Source organism: Heterocephalus glaber, unplaced genomic scaffold (assembly GCF_053883595.1).
Source record: "Heterocephalus glaber isolate CG9 unplaced genomic scaffold, H.glaber_assembly_v1.0 deba00001498, whole genome shotgun sequence".
Lineage (NCBI taxonomy): Eukaryota > Metazoa > Chordata > Mammalia > Rodentia > Bathyergidae > Heterocephalus > Heterocephalus glaber.
Window position 1 is genome coordinate 553242 of NW_028258321.1, and position 11925 is coordinate 565166.

Sequence of the window (11925 nt, forward strand, 5' to 3'; positions counted from 1 at the left end):
CATAACAAGAAATGAAGTTTGGCAAGCAGTTGTGACAAGAGGATGCATTTGAGGTCCAGACTATGGGCGCTGGTGGATGGATATTGTGTTCAGCAGGACTCAAATGTTAGAATGTTCTCCCTAGATAGTGAGTCAGTGTTCTACAGCCTTATACTGATGTCCACTGTGGGAGGAGAAAGGACTGATGGTACATATTTGCCAACGTAAGGCCAGAGCCTTTCATGAATAAAACCTAACCTTGGGCAGGAGATTTAGCCCAGCAGCACCGCCACGCCTGCCTGGCAAGCGCAAGGTCCTGAGTTCAATCCCCAGTACAAAACAAGAAAACAAACAACCCCCCAAAAACAAACCCTAACCTCTCTCAGCACAAGGAGATACTCAGTCTGACTTCATATACAAAACGCCAGTATATTTCTGGCAGAATAAAAAAAAGGAATGAGTATTCAGGTAAATCAAGGATACTGATTCATATCTCAGTGTCCCAGTTCTTAGGCAGCTCCATAAAGTCATAGAAGATCAAAGGTCTTTGCTTCCACTTGGACAACTCCAGGTGCAAGGAGTTCTTGACCCCAGCTTCAGTCAGTTCCCACTGCAGGAAAGCTCATCTTTAGGAAGCACTTTCATTCCGCTGTGCCAGCTCTGTCTCATCAGGACACACAGAAGAAGGTCAGGTCTCTGAGAGCAGGATGCCCTCAGATCTTCAAAGTCACCCGGTTCCCTGCTGGGATGTGGCCCATGTGCCTTTTCTCTCACATGTCACGGCCTCTGCTCTGTTCTAAGGAGCTCTGAGAAATCTGTTTCTCCCAAACTTATCAACTCAAACCTTTATATCACTTCAAAATGCTCACTGATTTTACGACCAATGGCTGCTTCTGCAAACTACCTTAAAATGTACTAACAATCCCCTCACAGCCAGTCTGCCCTTCCCTGAGGTGTTCTTCTACCAGCTTAGCCAAGTAGCCCCTCCTGTTTTGGCTTGGTGTGGCCAAATACTTCAGTCCAGCACCATTCTTTGGGTAGACAATCATTTCTGAGACAATTTTTACCATAACTTTCCACTCTTTACTTTGTGAATTTTTAAAATATGTCACAGGATTTTCAAATCCTACAGCAGAAAAAAGAACATTTTCCATTTATGTGTATGTATGTCTTAAAAATTAAAATGACTGCAACAGAATACGGGAGGTCCTTCTTTGCTATTTCTTAACTCTTGCAAAGACATTTCTTTGCTTCTGTTAGTTTTTAGTTAGCCATGCAACTGTGTATTTCTAGAGAATTTATTATATATTCTAATATATTATATTATATATGAGAATATGTTATATCTAAGAATATATTATATTATATATTAGAAGATATTATATAATATATTCTAATTTTACAATGTTTTTGTTTTGTCATATTTATGTGGTGCCCTTTCATACGCTGTAACAACAGATAAAAATTTATCATTATTATAAAGCACTTACTTCCCATTTAGCAGCTCCCATTTTTCCAATAGATTTACCCAAATATTTTGGGGATAAATAAATATTTACTGTATTTAGTCTTATTACTATATATATAATGCTCATCACATATACGTAATCATATTTTAGTGGAAATGTCTGTTTTTATTTAATACCTCTTATTGCGGTCAACCATAACATGCCTATACCTAATTAGTTTTATTGCCTCTATCAAATTCTCATTGATTAATTTTTCCCTAAAATACTCAAACATATTAATATTCTAGCCTTTTAAAAAAACTTCAACAGAATGCTCTCTCCAAGAAACTCAGTTCACCTAGTATAATCTGGACTGGTGGGGTTTTAGGGTTGTTTCCTAGCTGGCATTTCCTAGTTCCTGTACCATGCTCTTTATTAATAGACTTCCTCTATTTTTGCAGGTAATAGCTCTCCAGGAGATTGCTGAGAAACAATAGCATGTCACTATATGTATGGAATGTATATTGTCATATGTCGCTGAGAAATAAGGTGAAAGGTTAAATTTAAACTAAAATAATTCTATTTCAAATCCTTTGCCACTCCTTCTGTTGAAGGTATAGTTTACCTATTCTCTCAATGAACCTGGGCTATAGTGGCTCATCTGAGCAAAAGAATGTGGCAAAAATATTCTGGAAATTGAAAGTAAGTCACTAAAAACCTTTGTTGAATCTACCTAGTCCTCTTAAAAAACTTTCTCTAAGGGCACAGTGCCCTGAGAGCACCACGCCATAGAAAGCTTTAGATAGTTATGTGGAAACACTAAAGGGAAAGATGCCTGGAAATGGCCAGCAGTTCTGGCCACCCATAGCAGAGCCCAGTCATTGAGTGCAGAAGTTATCTTGAGTTTTCTAGCCTGGTACGTGTGACTATAGAAAGTGAAGAACCCATCTATCAAAAATCTCTGAGGTTCTGGTCCTATGACCCCAGCCTACCTTTCTCAGCTTCCTAGCCAAGGACACTGTCACCTTGAGGACAGAAGTCATCACTGCTGTACTTGCAGGTAATTCTGCATGCATAGTCAAATGGTCGTGGGCTTTATGTCACTGTTCTGGGGTGGTTTGTCACCAGCATTTGACTGAATGGCTACCACTGAAGACTTCTGCCACTTACACTAGGATTGGGAGGCCTGGTATTCTTATGAATTTCGCTGTTTTGGACTCTGGTTTTTGGCTTTCTCATTATTCTGATATTTATCATTGCACAGAGATTCATGTTGATTTTCTCATCCTATTCATTGTACTGAGCACTCAGTGTACTGTTTCAAACTGTGGACAGGTGCGGGCTGAAATTCTCTGCTTAGTTTTTGTTGTTCATTACCATTTCAAATAAGAAATGCACATTAATTCTTTTCATTCCATGAAAAATAAAATTAGTCAGGTCCATGCTTCCTTGTTTGACCTTTTGCAGAGGCCGTTTGGCACGATTATGACTGTAGTCAAATAGCCAACATCGTTTATCAAACTCGTGGCCATCTTGGTCTTGGCTCAGTTCTCTCCAGTTTTCTATTTCCCTGTTGTAAATCCTATTAGTCAACAAGGCATAGCTCAATTCCTGTGTCCTTAGGAAGGCTGCCTAATAGTCTGTCTCTATTTTTATTTCTCTCACCTTTTTGACAGTTAATATTTCATATTTATCATTGTTATATGCATGGCAGTAAGCAGTTTTAGATCACTGCTTCCCAGTAGAAATATAATAGAAGCCAAATAGTTATTTTAAATTCCAAGTAGTCAAAATAAAAAAGAAATAGGTGTAATCAATTTTAATAATGTATTCTGTTTAAATCAATATATCTAAAATATTAAAATATTATTTTACTATGTTAGCAGTATAAAATGTCAATGGGAGATTTTAATCTTTCTTGGTATGAAAGTCTTCAAAATGTGACTTCAAACTGTGAAGTCTTCTATACTTCAAAACATCTCATAATGTGTCTTAAGTGTGGTTTTGTGTTACTCATAATGTGACATGAACTAAATACCTTTATTTGGATACTGTAAAAGTTGTGCTATGAGTTCATCATATTCTGATGTCTCAATTTTCTTCTCCTGATCTTTCTTTCCTAATTAATAGTAACTCATTAATTATGAAATCTTTACAACATAACAGGATGTATTTCTTCAGGCTTGTCACTTTTAACTTTATAATTGTATTACTAATTTCTTGGGTCTCCTTAGTACCTGGTATAATGCTATAAATATTGTGGGCATTTGAAGATCCTTGATTCTCATTTTCTCTCTCTCTCTCTCTCTAACTTTCTCTCTCTCTCTCTTTCTTCCCCCCTTCACTTTCATTTCTATCCTTGTCTCACTTTCTTATTATTCTCATCTTGTTCTAAAGAAGTATTTCAAATGATTTAACCCGCATAATCTGAAAGTATGTGGATTGTCTTAGTATTTATAGTAATCAGAAGGTTTAAACTTTAATTTCACAATTTTAATTTCACAAATAAGGCAGTCTTCATCCAAGTACTTTCTACTGAAAACCACAGTAGCAATTTCTGCAGAATAAAACGTATCAGTTGCTTTGAACTTTTCCCAGGAAATATTTGTAAACATGCTGAACTTAGGAAATACACTTTGTAAATTATTTTAAAAGATATGTAAAATCAGGCTCCTACTTGGTGGTAATGACAGTAATACCTTTGATTCCAGTGAAAAACTCTTCAGTCAATTTTTTATGTTCTCACTGACTTGCAGTCTTTGCTATTGTTGCTCTGTGCAGCATGGATGCCCTCAACAAATGCAGAAGGCCTTTATTTCCATTAGGCTTTTTAAGCAAGATGAGACTTTGTGATTCCTTTCTAATTTTTAACCACATTTTAAAACAAATGTACTTTTAAGCATAGCTTTAAAATATCTCCCTACTAAGTAACCAAAATGTTTTAATTTTCAAAGTAATGTGGATTATAAAAATGCATTCAAAATGTTCTTAGGATCGTCAAGTGTTTTACTTACATAATTTTAAACTCATTTAATTGCACTTTAATTTTATGGAGCTTCAGAGTAGTCAGGGACATGATGTGATTGCAAATTGTTCAAGCCTCATTTCAAACCCTTTATCAGAAGACTTGTGGAAGATAAGAGTTTACAAAATGTAGACAACTTCAATAAGCTACCCAATTAGATCCAGGAGCCAGGAGACACAAACAGCTAAAGGCTAAAATGAGGGAAAGGTTAATCGAATCAAATACCAGTAATTGGTGGTGCGGACAACTCAGGAGGAAATGCTAATTTAAACCCACCACATTGGAGGACGTCTGCTAAGCTAATGTATCAATGTCTTAGTCTCTATATTCTTGGTAAATTGTCCCTCCCCATAACTGTACTTTGAAGATTGTATAGAGTGCCACTGAAAGTGAAAGGGATTTTGTTTTCTGACTTGAAAAATATAAATCGAATCATCAGCGATCTAGATATATATTATCCCAAAATCAAGTGTACGTAATTATTCCTTGTCTTACTTAGTTCATTCAGACTCCATGCTGTAACTAAAGACTACACTGTCTCAAATACTGCATGGCTTACAAACAGAAATTTATTTCTTACATTTTTGGAGGCAGGAAGACCAAGATCAAGGCACTAGCTGACTTGCTGCTTGGTGGAGCACTGCTTCCTAGCTCACAGATGACACATTAATAACTTTAGGGTTGATGGAACAAAACAGATGACATGCACAACTTATTTTGGCTCACAGTTTTCAGTGGTTTCCGTCTACAGTCAGGTAGCCCCAAGAGAGAAGCCTAATGGAAGGATATGTTGGAAGAAAGCCACTCACCTCATGGCTCCTGGGAAGCAGAGACAACAGCAAAGTAGAGCCAAAATGAGAAATAAATTGTTACCTATTATCATTCTAAGAGTCAATGATTAATATTTAATCCAAAGGAATCTATATATTACAGTGTTGTAGATGTTATTTAAAATGTGTCCCAAAGGCTCCTTGTGTTGAGGGCTTGTGTGTCACATCCCGGGTTTGTAAGTGATTGGATCATGTGGTTCTAACTTCGTCCGTGGAGTGGTCAATTGGGATCATAATTGGGTGGCATTACTGGGGGTGATGGAACACGGAAACTGGAGGTGGGGCCTATTTGCAGGGAGTGGATTATGGAGATGTGACTTTGGGGATGGCCTTAGCTGCTTTCCTCGTTGCTGAGAAAAATACCTGGCGCCCACAAATTAATGGAGGAGAAGTTTGCTTTGGCTCATGCTTTTAGTCTGACAACTGTGAAAGGCATGATGGAAGGGTCTGGTGAGGGAAAGCTGCTCTTGTCATAGCAATCAGGAAGCAGTGAGAGGGAGGAGTCAGGGAGAGAGATATCTTTTTAGGTCATGCCCCCAGGGACGTGGCTCATCCGACTGGCCACTACCTCCTAACAACCAGTCAGCTATAATGCCCCAGGAATCCAGCCACTTCCCCTCTCATGAGACTCTTGGGGGACATCTAGACATGTCTGGTCCCTGGTCCCTCCCTCTGTCTTGCTCTCTCAATCTCTCTGCTTCCTGGCCTTCATGATGTAAGCAACTCTCCTCTACCACATCTTTCCTACCATGATGGTTCTATTTCTCCACAAGCTCAGAAGCAATGGAGTCAAGTGACCATGCATGGAAACCTCTTCAACTATAACCCATAATACAGCTTTCCTCCTGTAAGAAATGAGAAGCTGACTGATACACACATTCATTGACTTACGTTCTGATACCCATTTTAAGTTATTACAAATATAAGTAGGATTATGAGTTGAATTACTTGTCACAAATGTCATATCACATATGGCAGTTATCTAATAGTGTTTCTGAAATTTTCCTAGCAGTACAGTTACATAGGATCCTTTTTGTGTCCTCATATCAGTAGTTCAGATTTAGAAAATACATGTTAGAATCCTGCAGTTTATATTTTCAATGACAACTCTGTAGGGTTTAAGTAGTTTGGAAAAAATACCTGACACTTTCCCTCACACCATGATTTCTTGACTTGGCCACAAATTCTCTCAAAAAACCTCACACTTAAGTCACGAGGATACTTTTCATATTATATGCTCATTGCTCACTTACTCATCCTTTTGTCCTTCTAGACTAGGAGATCTTTAAGCCCAAGGGTTATATCACTCTGTTAATGTATCTCTGATACCTCCATTGACCCTTGGCACAGCAAATACTAAACAATTATATATTGAAGGAATGATCTCTAGGATGTGTACAGATATGTATAAGGTGGCCTTAGATAATAAATGGTTTTTAGATGACTGGATGTAGTATGGCTAATAGTATCACTTAGTTGCATGTTTAGAGAAAAAGATATTATTTGTTTGATAATTTGTTATTCTTCATCACAAAAATATTAACATTTAGTGACTTATGTTTTCTTACTTTTTTCTCTGCTGATATTGCTCAAATTAACTTTTCATTCCAGTTCAGTTTCCCAACTATTTTTTTCACTTCAGAGTTTCTCTGAACATGCCCACGCACTGAACTATGGCTATAAAATGTTTTGGTATTATTTCACTAAAAATAGATACACTTTCTTTAGCAATTTTATTGGAAGAGTCATGCCTTGAGAATGTGTTATTTGCATGTTGCCCTCCTGAGGCAAGAGAGCTTGGATACTTGCATTTATGTCTTCTGCCACAGCATAAATCTTGATGTGTCCACATCGCTCAGTTTAACATGTATTTAATAATATGTTAGTATGATGTTAAACATTAGAGAAGAACAATTTAGTATGTGGAGTCATTTCTTATCTCTTATAAGATTCTCCTACACATGATCCAATTTTATTCTTGAAACAATCATTTAGCTGGGTAGACTACCTGGCATTATTCTTTTTCCCCAAAATTATCAAGCCTCAGAAGTAAAATGATTGCCCAGGGTTAAACACCTGCCCAAAGACTCAGTGGGGACTGGAACTAATTTCATAAAATTTGAGAGGCAATGCAATTCAGGGTCTCTCCCAAAGAATTTACTCAATTAAATCAACAAACATTTGCTGAACAAATCCCCAGTGGTGAGTAGTAGTCTAAGAACCAGGGATTCAAGATGAATAAGAAATTCTACTTGCCTTAAGTAACTCATAGATTATTACAGGAAATGGACTTGTAAACAAGCACATCAAAGTCAACACAGGAAGTGATATTATTAAAGTATAAACTGAGTGCAGATTGAGGAGGAAGGAACAAAACCTGCCCACGGCCAGCAGAAAAAGCTTTTTATTGGGTTCAGCTATGGATGGTATAAAGAAGGTGCTGTTGTGAGTGTCGATGCAACAGGGAGTGCAGTGTGGAGAGAGCAGGGATTCAAATACTTCCAAGAAAAGAACGCACTGGCACTGTAACAGACCCAGCTGCTTAGAGCAGTGAGGTTTTCAGTGCCACCAGGGCAAAGCCAGACAGGGCAGGAAATGTTGGGGAAGGCAGGTACCTGGGTGTTCCTTTCAACCTGTATCAAATTTATGGATTTATTGAAAGGAATTCACAGAAAATCTTAAGTGAAAAAAGAAGACTGTTGTGGCACTGCCTGGTTTCTACCCTTCTTAATGGTTTGCTTCAATTTCAAATATGTACAGTATTTCTCTCTCAGCACCGCAAAACCTTTAGAAGAAAGTCTACCCATCGTGTTCTGGAGCTTAGTTTTGTTTTGATTTTACCTGTTTCAAACAGCTTAGTAAAATACTCTTTTTTTTATAAAGCAAAATTTTGTTGCACATTACAAGATCTGTAGTTTTACCAAGCATTCTCTCCCACGTTTCCTCTATTAATCTTAATTAAAACATAATTCTTAATTAGAGCACTTTAAAAATGTTTTTTTCTCTACATATACATAAATACATATTTATTTCTTTTTACAAATCTGTGTTCCTTATTTTTTAAAAGGAAAAAAGGAGAGGAGAATCACAATGTTTTACTGGGTGAGCAGTAGGCTCAACCACTTGTTTTTGACAAATTTCAGGCAATGGAGAATCTTGCCATCCTTAGTCAAGCTGCACAATAATATTCTGTCCAAAGCCCTTAATTGTTTTCCTCTCACTCAGGACTGAGAATGAGGTCTTTTGGCTTATTTAAAAATATAAAGGGAAGAAAGAAAGGAGGTGCAGCTTTGGTTGACTTTTTTCAGCATGTCCTGTTGCTTGACTCTATGCTCCACTCACATGTAAAGGGGAGTAGGGAACCCATTTTGTCTCTTCTTGTCAAGAGCGAAGCAGGATGTATATCAGTAATCTTTCATAGTTCAGAATTTTAAAATGTCATTTGTACTTAGTAAAACAACTGGTAGCTATTCATCTGGTTCAGGTTCTGATGAATCACACTTTTTTTATGCTGTCAAAATTTTTTATGCCTGGAGGATAATTAAAAAGGGGTGAGAGGCTTAGTAAAGCCCAAATATTGTAGTTTCAAGACATTTCAGGTCTTTGGGGATAATTCAATACCTTAATGCACTGGCTCCTGCCTTCTCTAGTGAAATGGCTTTTCTAATTCTGTACCTAAGAAGTGAAATGTCATCTTTAATCCTTCTTTAAATCATGGACGGGGTGTGGATGTGAACCTTTCTCATCCACTCATTCCCTTTCCCAGTGATCACAGTTACAACAGACTACTGGGAACAAGTGGGCTACCAGAGAACCAGGTAGGCCTTGAACATATGGCTGTATTTCTTTGTCACAGTTGAGACTCCTTGAATTGATCCTTGACAGCTACAAATGAACTACAAAGCTCATAGGGAGAATTAAGGCAGATCACTGGAGCCTCCTCAGACGATGATTTCTGCAGAAGGAGCCAGAAGCCTGGGTAGAAACTCTCCCAAACACAGCTCCATATTTTCTGCAATATCCTGCCCAAGGTAAGAGTACAAATGGTTTCTCATGACTTCCAGGTCATCCTTGGAGATGTCGTTATTATTGATAAGTTGAATGCAGGGAGTGATACACTAACTCATCTGTTACTGCTCTCTGTTACAGAGTGGTCATTGTTTCAAAGAGTGAAGCTGTTTGGCATTTAGCTCCAGAAGGCATTTTCTTCCATACAAAACAATCACTGATATCTTCACCCACCTGGAGGGCCCCTTCATCAGCAGAGTGACATTGCTCTGCTGGGCATATACAAGGTAAGACAGTGCTTCTTGGTACTTTCCTTTTTGACAGAGTTCCAGGCCTGTTGGGTGGGACACTAACACCTTTAGAAACAAGCTACAGTCTTCATCCCACCTCTGGTACTCCTCCATGTTCATGTCATCTGGACCAGTTTCCTTAAGTTTAGCCAGAGCCACCTTCTTAATACGGATTGATCTTTTATCATGAGTTAGATTTTTACCTGCAAACTGTTCCAGAAAGGTCCATTCTACTACTCATTTGTGTGCTTCATTTTGGAAAATGTAGAGAAGAACAGGCTGAAGTCTAGGATCACTGTGGGAGATAGGGGACTCTGTCAAGCAGATAAGAGACTGGAGTGTTCTTCATGGAGTGCCTCATTCAATGGGGCTTCTATACCACCCTTCCCATGGCATGTTCAATAGCCTGAGAAGTCTACCCCTTTACAACCACAGAGTGTTCAGACAAGCAGAGCACCACATGAGAAGGGGCTACTAGAAGATTTTAGGATGAGCTTGAAGAGGATTCCATTTGAGGATTTTGTCAGGACTGTTGTTCTTCCCACTCCTCTACTTCTGTTCAAACAACCGGTTGTCTTTCTGAATGTAATGCTTGAGTTCAACAGTTAGGGCTTCCATTTCTCCCATCATTGGATCAGATTCATTTGGGGCCGCCTCTGCATTAAACCGGGTAGCTCGCCATTAATCTACATCAGACAGTAAGCATAACATTCTCAGGCCCCCATAGGAAACGCAAGTTCTTCTCACGAAGATTAAGTAAGAGATATCATTGTACTTGTGTGGGAAACGGTAGAATTCAGCTATCTAGTTGTAAGAATAGATCACAAGAAGTTTGTTAACTAAGAGAATTAAGTCTTTTCTGGGAAATTCCACAAGTCTGTTTGTTAAAAGAATGCCAGAAAATTTTGAGACCTTGTAAAAGTCTCACAGAAGAAGAACAGGTTTTCCTAGTTTTCTTATTTACCATTTTCCGGGATCAGAGGACCAGTGACCCAATGACTCTAGGGATGGTAAGAGAGAAACGACTCACTATGCACATCTGTGATATTTATGGTGGGCCGGTGGGCTTGATTTTGGCTAAAGTCATCCTGCTCTCTTGATACTATCTGATAAGAAGAGGGCTGTGGTGTGCTCTTTGATGTACGGGATTGGTGAACGGAAACAGGGGACTTGTGAATTCTCCTGTAGCTTTTATGAGTCACTTAAAGTTATTTGTCACCAGAGGTTAAAATCAGAAAGACGATAGCCAGAATAACCAAGCTGCTTTCCTACATGTATAAAAGCCTTGCTTCTTTCCTTTGTGATGGTCAAATAGTGCCAAAGGAATTAAACTGCTGTTCATCCCCCAGGCTGTCTCCTTTTCTTTCTTTAAAAGTCAGTGCTTTCCGGGGTTCCAGGTCTCCCTCAAGAGAGACCTTTAGTAAAAATAAAAATCAACACACTTGAACCAGATTTTTCTGGGGTTGATTATAGATATAGGCCCAGTAGTGTCCAGAATTTGCTTGTCCATGAACAAAAACTGTATGTAGGCAATAAGACACCTGAAGCCAGAGAGGATCACAGTCTATCTGTTCAGTAGTCTCAGTGGTGCTTACAGTATGATTCTGTAAGTCTTGAATGTCTTGTTCAGGTTCACTCCTCCATCTCTGAAGACAGGTCTTAACAAAGTTCATCTCCTCAGGGGTGACTGTTAGAGGAGCTGGGTGTGCAGGCATTCCAGGAAAGATAGGGGAGAAGTCAGCGGCCTATTCATCACCTCAGCCTTGTGTGGATTTCCTCACAAAGAGGAAAGGCACTCTCAACATATTGAAAAGTGCTTTCTGGACGTGTACTTTTCTTGGATGTCAGACTAGAAACAAGGGAGTGTGCTAAAGACACTGGAAGCATCACATTGTGTCACCTTGAGATGAGCAGGTTTCTGAGGCAGGCTTTGTAGTTTGTACTGGCAAATTCAGTAACGTATTTCAACATGTCTGAGAGTGGGAACCAAGCTGGACTTGAGCCATATTTCACATACCTTTCCAAATTCTGCTACAGAGCTTTTATTTCCTCCTTCAATTTTTATATATACTCACGCTGGGTCCTGGTCCCTGCAAAATACTCTTTTGAACAATATATGGAGCTCATTATTCTTAATTTGATATATATTTCAGTGCTCCTCATAAGCTGGTGTCCTGGAAGCTAGCTGCTCAGGGTATCAAAGGTAACCATCAAAGGTATCCTCCCAGGTGAGGTACCTGGAGAGATGGGAACAGGAGAGGTATACATGGCTTTGAAGAGTGAGCTAAAATGTCTAGATTTAACAATTCAGAAGTGAGGAAACTAAGACACCTTCTATGCAGGGT

At 38.7% G+C, this 11925-nt stretch overlaps 1 pseudogene; it reads right to left on the bottom strand.

Moving 5' to 3' along the window:
- Nucleotides 1-9021: 9021 nt before the first annotated feature.
- LOC101720972 (ubiquitin carboxyl-terminal hydrolase 28-like) lies at nt 9022-11551 on the bottom strand (annotated as a pseudogene).
- Between the last annotated feature and the right edge of the window lie 374 nt (nt 11552-11925).